The sequence below is a fragment of the Capsicum annuum genome, chromosome 4 (genome assembly GCF_002878395.1).
Source record: "Capsicum annuum cultivar UCD-10X-F1 chromosome 4, UCD10Xv1.1, whole genome shotgun sequence".
NCBI classification, from domain to species: domain Eukaryota; kingdom Viridiplantae; phylum Streptophyta; class Magnoliopsida; order Solanales; family Solanaceae; genus Capsicum; species Capsicum annuum.
Genome location: NC_061114.1, coordinates 5811536 through 5822214, shown reverse-complemented (window position 1 = coordinate 5822214; position 10679 = coordinate 5811536).

Below are 10679 nucleotides of genomic sequence, written 5' to 3'. Positions count from 1 at the left end.
TTAACTAGTGATTTGAAGTCATAAAAACTTCGTCACAAGTTAAATATCATTCGATTGACAATTGGAAGTCATTAAAACTTCATTGTTAACTGGAAACAAGAAGAAAAATTTAAAGTTGCTTAATTTTTATAAGTAGTATTCTGAAAATACTAAGTATTTTTTGTCTTGTGGTGACAGAAAAATGGCAACTGAAAGTCAAATGATGGATGCGACAACGTCTATGGGGGCAACTAATATTTCCACATCAAGTCTCACAAATGCTCCACCAACAATGGCATCGGTGGAGAAGTCCAAAAAATTTTTGGGCACTGACTTTAAGCGGTGGCAGCAAAAGATGTTCTTTTACCTCACCACCTTATGTCTGCAATGGTTCACTAGCGAAGATGCTCCTGAGGTGCCCGAGGGAACCTAGCACAAAGACTGCTTCGTTATTGTAGAAGCTTGGAAACAGTTGGACTTACTTTGCAGGAATTATATTTTGAGTGGTCTCCAAGACGACCTCTACAATGTTTATAGTGGAACCATGACATCAAAGGAACTGTGGGGGGCACTTGAATGAAAATATAAGACAGAGGATGCGAGAATCAAAAAATTCCTTGTTACACTTTTCCTGAACTTCAAAATGATAGATAGCAAATCTGTTGTCTCTCAAGTACAGGAGTTACAAGTCATCATACATGATCTCCTAGCAGAAGGTATATATTTGAAAAATTACTTGGTTGAACAAATTAAAAATGTTCTTAACACTCACATAAACTGTTTTGTAGGTTTAATTGTGAATGATACTTTCCAAGTAGCAGCGATAGTTGTGAAGCTACCACCTTTGTGGAAAGACTTCAAAGACTACTTAAAGCATAAACGTAAGGAGATGACTGTCGAAGATCTTATTGTCCGACTGCGTATTGAAGAGGACAATAAAGTTGTCGTGAGAAGGTCAAAAGGGAATTCTACAATTAATGGAGCACATATTGTAGAAGATGACCAAAACAATTCGAAGAAAATAAAGAAAGTTGAACATGAAAGCAATCAACCCAAGAAAAAGTTCAAGGGAAAATGCTTGAATTGTGGCAAAATTGGCCACAAGTCCACAGATTGTCGAGCCCCGAAGAAAGGCAAGAAAAAGGATCAAGAAAATATGATTGAATTCAACAAAGAATGTGATAATTTGTGTGCTATGTTCTCAGAATACAACTTGGTGGGGAATCCTCGCGAATGGTGGATGGATTCTGGTGCCACCCTCCATGTATGTGCCAACAAGGAGTTATTTTCGTCATTTTCTCTGGCTCAAGCAGAAGAAATGATCTACATGGCTAACTCCGCTACTGCTAAGGTGGAGGGAACAAGAAAAATTTGCTTAAAGATGACTTCCGGCAAGGTCTTGACACTAAACAATGTGTTATATGTTCCGGAGTTACGTAGGAACTTAATTTCTATTTCACTCCTAGATAAGAATGGATTCAAATGTGTAACCGTTTCTGGAAAAATTGTAATTAGCAAAGGAGAAATGTATGTAGGGAAAGGCTATCTGACCGAAGGCCTTTATAAGATGAATGTAATGACTGTTGAAATAAATAAAAGTTCAAATTCTTGTTATTTGCTTGAGTCTTATGATTTATGGCATGAACTTTTAGGCCATGTTAATTACAAAACGTTACGAAAACTGATTAACTTAGAAGTTTTGTCAAACTTTGAGTGTAATAAATCAAAGTGTCAAACGTGTATGGAATCGAAGTATGCAAAGCATCCTTGTAAGTCTATTAAAAGGAATTCCAATCCCTTAGACTTAATACACACTGACATTTGTAATATGAAGTCAACACCATCACGTGGAGGGAAAAAGTATTTCATAACTTTTATTGACGATTGCACTAGATATTGTTATGTCTACTTGCTATATAGTAAGGATGAAACAAGAGATGCGTTTAGGCAATATGAAACTGAAGTTGAAAATCAGTTAGAAAAAAAGATCAAAATGCTAAAAAGTGATAGGAGCGGAGAATAAAAATTTCCCTTTGCGCAAATATGTGTAGAGAATGGAATAATCCATCAAACTACGGCCCCATATTCACCTCAATCTAATGGAATTGCGGAGAGGAAAAAACAAACTTTGAAGGAAATGATGAATGCCTTACTTATAAGTCCTGGTTTAACGCAAAACTTATGGGGGAGGATATCCTTATGGCCAATCGTATACTCAACAGAGTTCCCCATAGTAAGACACAATCAATTCCTTACAAAAAATGAAAGGAAAAAAATCCAACTTAAAATATTTCAAAGTGTGGGGGTGTCTAGAGAAGGTTCAAGTTCCTATATCTAAAAGGGTAAAGATAGGACCTAAAACGGTGGACTATGTGTTCATAGGATATACGAAAAGTAGTAAAGCATGTCGATTTTTGGTTCATAAATCCGGACATCCGGAAATTAATGAAAATACGATAATTGAATCAGACAATGCTAAATTCTTTGAAAATATTTACCCGTATAAAATTAGACATGAACAATCTAGTGGAGGATCTAAACTACCTCGAGATGAACCAAGTGAGAATGTACATAATGAAGAAAATTCAAGACGTAGTACACATCAAAGAACGTCAACTTCATTTGGATCGGATTTTGTAACATTTCTCTTAGAAAATGAGCCTCAAACATTTAAAGAAGCGATGTCGTTGTCAGACTCATCCTTTTGGAAAGAGGCAGTCAATAGTGAGATAGATTCAATCTTAAGCAACCATACACGGGAATTGGTTGACCTTCCTCCCGAAAATAAACTTTTAGGTTCTAAATGGATCTTCAAAAGGAAAATGAAGGCGGATGGTACTATTGACAAATGCAAGGCAAGACTTGTAGTAAAGGACTTCAAACAGAAGGAAGGTCTTGATTACTTTGATACATACTCGCCAGTAACAAGGATAACCTCAATTCGAATATTAATTGCCTTGGCAACGGTGTATGATCTTCAAATCCATCAAATGGATGTGTAGACCGCATTTCTAAATGGAGATTTGGAGGAAGAAATATACATGGAACAACCTGAGGGTTTTGTGGTTCCAGGAAAAGAAAATAAGGTGTGTAAACTTGTTAGGTCACTTTATGGACTAAAACAATCACCTAAGAAATGGCATGCAAAGTTTGACGAAACCATGTTGGCAAATGGATTCAAGATAAATAAATGTGATAAATGTGTATATATTAAAGACACACCAAAGTGATCATCAGCAAAGACATTTATGACATAGATGCAACCAAACGAATGCTTGAGAGAAAGTTTGATATGAAAGACCTTGGAGTTGCAGATGTAATCTTAGGTATAAGAATTCATCAAACTCCACAAGGGTTAGCATTGTCACAGTCTCATTATATCAAAAAAGTACTTGACAAGTTCAAGTATATGGAATTTGGTACTGCTAAGAATCCATTAGATGTAAACTTTGCAATTCGGAAGAATGAAGGTGAAAGTGACTCACAATTGGAGTACACAAGAGTATTGGGATGTTTAATGTATATAATAAACTATAAACGACCAGACATAGCATGTGAAATTAATAAATTGAGTCGGTACATGAGTAATCCCAACAAAACTCATTGGATGGCTATGAAAAGAGTTTTGGGGTATCTTAAATACACTCAAAACTATGCATTGCATTATAATAAATATCTTGTGGTACTTGAAGGATATAGTGATGAAAATTGGATCACAAGATCGAATGAAGTAAAATCCACAAGTGGATATGTATTTACTATCTAACGGACTTGTATTGCTCGTTCTATAATGGAATCTGAATTTATTGCATTAGATAAAGCCGGTGAAGAAGCAGAATGGCTCCAAAATTTCTTGGAAGATATTACGTATTGGCCCAAGCCAGCGGCACCAATATGTATACACTGTGATAGCCAAGTGGCAATAGGTAGGGCAGGGAGCATGATGTACAACGGTAAATCTCATCACATACGACGGAGACATAATACCCTTAGGGAACTTCTCTCTAGTGAAATTATCACTATTGACTATGTAAAGTCAAAGGATAATATGACGGATCCACTTACAAAAGGCCTATCTAGAGAAGGAGTGGAAAGAACATCCAAGGGAATGGGTTTAAGGCCTAGGATGAGTCAGCATGGCGGTAACTCTACCTAGCAGACTGGAGATCCCAAGAGCTAGGTTAAAGGAGATCAAACAAAGTTGTGTTTGACAGGTTCAACATTGTCAATTACCCAACCTATTTTAATTATGTAGACAATATATAGTAAACTAGGATAAGACTTAAGGTGAAAAGTTTTTTAATGACTATATAAATTTAGCAGACTTGACCAAACAGTTTAATCTAGAGGATTGAACGTTTAGAAATCACCTATGTGAGGGCGAAGTGGAAGCCGCTTCAAAGAGAATGTTAGTAAAGGCCTATTCTCTATGCTCTTATGAAACCGGGACATGTTAATGGCTGAAAAGAACAACACCGTGAGAACCATAAATGGTAAAAGGCTGGTTGTGTGACATGTGTTGTCTAGGTGTACATTAAAGCTCGATGTTTCAAAGATATCAAATCTACCGATTGATCGAGTGCATCCGATGCATGTTCACTACGAAAAGTTCAAAGGAAACCCACTTATCCAGATGCAATCAGTCTTTGCTTGATGATCACATACTTTTTCATAAAATTTTTATGAAAAATAGTCATTCCCCATTCATGTGGGGGATTGTTAGGTTCATAGTAAATAAAAGAAGTGTGAATGGAAAAATGGAGAGTAAAAGAGTGGAGGGAAGGAGACACAAAAATGAAAAGTGTACTCCCAAATTGGCAAGTTTACTCTTTCTCCCACATTGGTGGAAGAAAAGAACTTGAAGGTGTTTATATTGAGAAACACTAACTCCACATGGATAGTGAGCCAAGAACTAGATGATGCCTCACGCCGTCGTCATCGTCACTCGCTCAGCTCGGCTTCGAATTTGGATTTGGATTTATCAAATGATCGATCGATGAGATCTATCTTTTCGGATAATTTTATTTGATAGAAATAAATAAATTCAATCTAAAAACAGTGTTTTGAAACTCCATTTATAAATGCATGCATGCAGCGCACTGCTTCACTGGTTTGAATGAACTGTTGCCACTGTTTCATGAACTGGTGTACATTTTCGAACTGATGTTGCTGCAGAAGGTTGCACTGCTTTATTAATTGATTCACTATTTTCAAGCAGATGCTACAGAAAGTTGCAATTGTTCAATAAAAATACACTCTGATTCATGAAGTGACATACCTGTTTGGAACAAATGCACTGTTTAGGATAAACAGACATGCACTTTCAGGAAAACGTCACACCTCTAAATTGAATCAATGCCACCTTTTAGAAGAGGCATTTTATGGCTATAAAAACCAGCTTTCTTCCACAGGTTTTGAGTATGAAATTTTCTGAATTAAAAAACATTCTTCTTGTCATCAAAATACTCTGTGTGATCATAAAAACCGTTGAGTGCGTTCGTAGAATCCGACTATTTGAGGTACCGCTATAGTTGGATTGATGGTCATTTTATTCTCGGAGGAAAAATTCTACAACCTCGGGTACAGTGAGGGAAATTATTTCCTTAAGGAAACTCCGTGAATTCGGACTACTTGGCCTATTTAATTTCTGTTTCATCTTTATTTTTCTGAAAAATAAATACACCTCTTGGAATGGTCATTTTGATCTTGTGTTGAGGGTATTTGATACTTCATTGTGTTCTTGTTTATACTTGAACTCGAGTTGAAGTTGTTGTTGTAATATACAGATTCTGCATACCCGACTATATTGTGGGAAATAACAAAAACAACCCACTAAAACCCACTAAATCACACTTATATAATACATGTGTACAAATAAATCCTAAATCCAAAAACAGATCCCTCAAAAAATCTCAAACATGGATCGCATCGTGATCTTTTCAGAGCCGAATCAATAAAATTCGGGTCACAAACTCTAACATTAGTCATAAGCTTCAAAATAAAGACAACTTAGACAAGTGACCATTCAGTGCAAAATGAATCTCCTAGCTTGTTCACCAATTACACTTTAAATTTATAGCCAACGCCCCACATATTTAGAAGACAATTCATAGAGTCTAGTCATCTAAGAGTTATTTTATCGATAATTAGTTTTTCAATTTTTCATGTTGGATTGGTTAAAAAATTTTAAAAATAAGAAAAAGGCTTAAATATGTCATTGACCTATCAGAAATGGCTCAGTTGTCCCATCAGTTAAAAGTTTGGCTCATTCATGCCCTCGCCGTTAAAAAAACAGCTCATCCATGCCATTACTTTTTAACAGTGGATTTTCAGAAATAGCTTTGTCACGTGGCCTTTTATTAGAGGTCCATGTCATTAATTAAAATAGGGTAAAAGGTTAAAATATGTCATTGATCTATCAGAAATGGCTCATTTATGTCATCAGATGAAAGTTCGGTTCATTCATGTCATCGCCATTATAAAATCATCTCATTTATGCTATTACTTTTAACGGTGTATTTTTAAAAACATTTTTGTCATGAGATCTTTTATTACAGGTCCACGTCATTAATTAAAATAAATTAATATTAATTTTAAAATATCTGAAATTACTTAGTATCAGAATTATTTATCCCACCATTTATACCATAGAGATGAGATAAGTTATCCAATGTACATGGCGGAATAATTGAGATGGCGGACTTTTTTAAACTGTTATTTGAAAATAATTTTTCAACAATATATGCTCCCCTAATTCATGATGGGAGAATGGAGAAGTTCTATTGGTACGTCTCCTTTTTCTTGCTTGCATTAATCTTTCATTGTCTTCTTTTCATGCAACTCCGGAGTATGTATTAGAGTCACTTGAATCACAAATAATCAGTTACTGTTGGATAAAAGAAAAAGTTATTGTAGGATAGAACTTTTGAGGCTTCTGTTAAGTATAACATTTATAATGATTTAGAATCAACAAGAAACAACCAAAGGATATAAATTAATCACTATTTTTTTTGACCAAAAAAATTATTGTTGTTGTAGAAAAAATATACTTTAATGGGTATGGGTCGGGTTATGTTAAAATAGACCTGTTCTTTTTAATGAGTCTAAGATATTTTGAAATTAATATTGATTTATTTTAATTAATGATGTGGACCTCTAATAAAAGGCCACGTGACACAGCTATTTTTGAAAATCTATCGTTAAAAAGTAATGACATGGATGACCTGATTTTGTAACTGTGATGGCATGAATGAGCCGAACTTTTAACTAATGGCATAAATGAGTCATTTTTTATAGTTCAGTGACATATTTGAGTCCTTTTTCTTAAATTGTTTTTGACTCGTTTAATTAATGGCGTGAAAAAATTATTATTGGCCACGTGTACAAAATAATTTTGCCGAAAATCATCAAACTAGACAGTTAAAAAGAAAGGCATGAATTTTTTTGTACCGACAATGACATGAATGAACCAAACTTTAAACGGATAGCATAAATAAGTCTTTTCTCAATGTTTGATGACATATTTGAGCCTTTCCCCTTAATAATATTTTGTATGGAACAAGTTTGTTAAAATTAGGAAAATGACTCATAGTTGATGACCCTCCACACATTCTTGCTTTAGTAATTTGTCTTTGAGTCTGTCTAGATTTGACTGTACTCATGATGTCACATTCAAAATGTACATTTTTGCACAAACTCTACGCACAAGTGCAGATATTTTTTATTTTTTATTTTTTTGGGTATAAAATTCAATAACATTATACATTTTTATTTTAATCATGAATTTATTTTTAGTGCTCAGATTAACCAATCCACCTTATTCAATCCTATATTACAATAACAAAAATTCTTTTGGTCATTTCATTACCTTGATCGAGAGGGTAAATATTTTCCACACTATCGTAGCACTTCAAAAGTAACTAGAATCAATTATAAACTATACTAAATAACCAATCATCTAAAAATTCTCGATATAGCTAGTGTACATATAACTTTAGAGCTTTTAGTTAAACAGAAATCCACTTTACTATGAAAGTAGTTCTATTTTGATAAAACCGCTACTAAAAGCACAACAAAATCAGTTTAATCCCAATATTTTCAATTTAGCATAATACATAAATAGGACCTTTAACTTGACACTAAATTATAATTATGACATTTAACTTTATCAATGCACAAGTAGGCCCTTTAACTATACAAAAGCTGAACAAAAAAATACTCCAATCCTACCTGGCAAAATGCGTGTATGCACTCAAAACCACGTGTGTCAGAGTTGGAATTGAAGTATCTTTTTGTGTAGCTTTTATACAGTTAAAGGGTCTACTTGTGCACTAGCAAAGTTAAAGGTCATAGTTATAATGTGTCTTTTTTATTAGGTGACAACATCTGAATGGATTAACGATTGAGTTTCACACATGTAAGTCACAGAGTTGGAATGTTTTTTTGTTCAGCTTTTATTTAGTTAAAGAGTCTATTTGTACACTGAGAAAGTTAAAGGGTATCGTTATAATTTGGTGTCAAATAAAATGTCCTGTTTATGTATTATGCCTTTAATTTTTTTTAAAAAAAAATTACGTTTTATATTATATAAAAAGAACATAAAATTAATTAATTATACTATCACATAAAATTCTCTATATAATTAATATACATAACTTTTGCAGAAGGCAACTTGGAAAGTCATTTGGACTGATTAGAGGAATAAATTTGACACCACATTTACAGTTGCAAGACTTGGCGTATTTTTTATCTTCTACAATTTTGTAAAGTCTTTGGGGCCACATAACAAGGAAAATTTCCTAAAATGATACAACAATCAATACAATTTTTTTTAATGTATTCTTTTATTAAAAAAAATCATAACAAACATACACAAAAAATTTCATTTAATATATAAACAATAATTAAAAGTAAGTTAAGTCATGACTCAAAAAACTCCTTTTATTACCATCCCATATAAATGTGCTAAAGTATCTGTAAAAAGTAACTTGATTGTAAATGTCACTGAATTCTGTCCTAACTTAAAGATACAAGGATTATAAACAAGGGAAAAGGCTCAAATATGCCACTGAACTATCAGAAATGACTCATTTATGCCATCCGTTAAAAGTTGAGATCATTCATGCCATCGCCGTTATAAAACCAGCTCATCCATGTAATTACTTTTTAATGGTGGTTTTCAAAAACAACTTTGCCACGTGGCCTTTTATTGGAGGTCCACGTCATTAATTAAAATAAGCAAAAAGGCTCAAATATGCCATTGAACAATCAGAAATGTCTCATTTATGCCATCAGTTAAAACTTCGGCTCATTCATGCCATCACCGTTATAAAATCAATTTACTCATGCCATTACTTTTTAATGATGGGTTTTTAAAAAATAGCTTTGCCACGTGGTCTTTTATTAGAGGTCCACACCATTAATTAAAAGAAATCAATATTAATTTCAAAATATTTGACATTAGTTAGTATCGGGATTATTTATTCTAGCATTTATACCATAATAATGGGAGAAGTTATACCATATACATGGCGGGATAATTGGAATAGCAAACTTCTTTTAAGCCGTTATCTGAAAATAATTTTTCAACAATGTATTAATTCGTGATAAGAGAAGTTATCCTATATGCATGGCGGGATAATTGGGATAACAGACTTCTTTTAAGTCGTTATTTGGAAATAATTTTTTCAATAATGTATACTCCCCTACTTTGTGATGGGGAATGGAGAAGTTCTATTGGTACGCCTGTTTCTTTTTGTTGCTTGCCCTAATCGTTCATTGGTTTATTTTTTTGCAACTTCGGAGTATATATTAGAGTCACTGGAATTAAAACTTATCAGTTACTGTAGTATAGAATTTTTGAGGTTTCCGTTAAACATAGAATTTATAATGATTTAGAATCAACTAGAAATAGACAAAAGATATACATTAATCACTATTTTTTCTGATTAGAGAAATAGTTGTTGTAGTAGGAAAAAAAAATATTTTAATGGGTGTGGGTCGGGTTATGTTAAATGAATCAGTTGTTTTTAATGGGTTTAGGATATTTTGAAATTAATATTAATTTATTTTAATTAATATCACGGACCTCTAATAAAAGGCCACAAGACAAAATAGTTTTTGAAAACCAACCATTAAAAAGTAATGACATGGGTGAGCTGATTTTATAACGACGATGGCATGATTGAGCTGAACTTTTAACCGATGGCATAAATGAGCCATTTCTGAATGTTTAATGGCATATTTGAGCCTTTTTCCTTATTTTAATTAATGAAATGGACCTTTAATAAAAGGCCACGTGGCAAAGCTGTTTTTCAAAACCATCGTTAAAAATTAATGGCATGGATGAGCCAATTTTGTAACGGCGATGGCATGAATGAACCAAACTTTTAATTGATGGCATAAATGAGCCATTTCTAATAGTTCAATGACATATTTAATCCCTTTCCCTATAAACAATGTTATGATCAAGTATAAAAATCACTACTAAAAAAAAGGGCAAAAATCGACCACAGAAAACCGACAACAAATTGTGGTCGGAAAAAACCGACCACTAGTGGTTAGATTTTAATTTTTTTTTATTTTTCTATTTTTTTAAAATAATAGACCACAAGTGGTAGCTTTTTTATTTTAAAAAATCGAAATAATTATTAAAATAATTTTAGTATTAATTATTATTTATTTTGAAAATGAAAAAAATT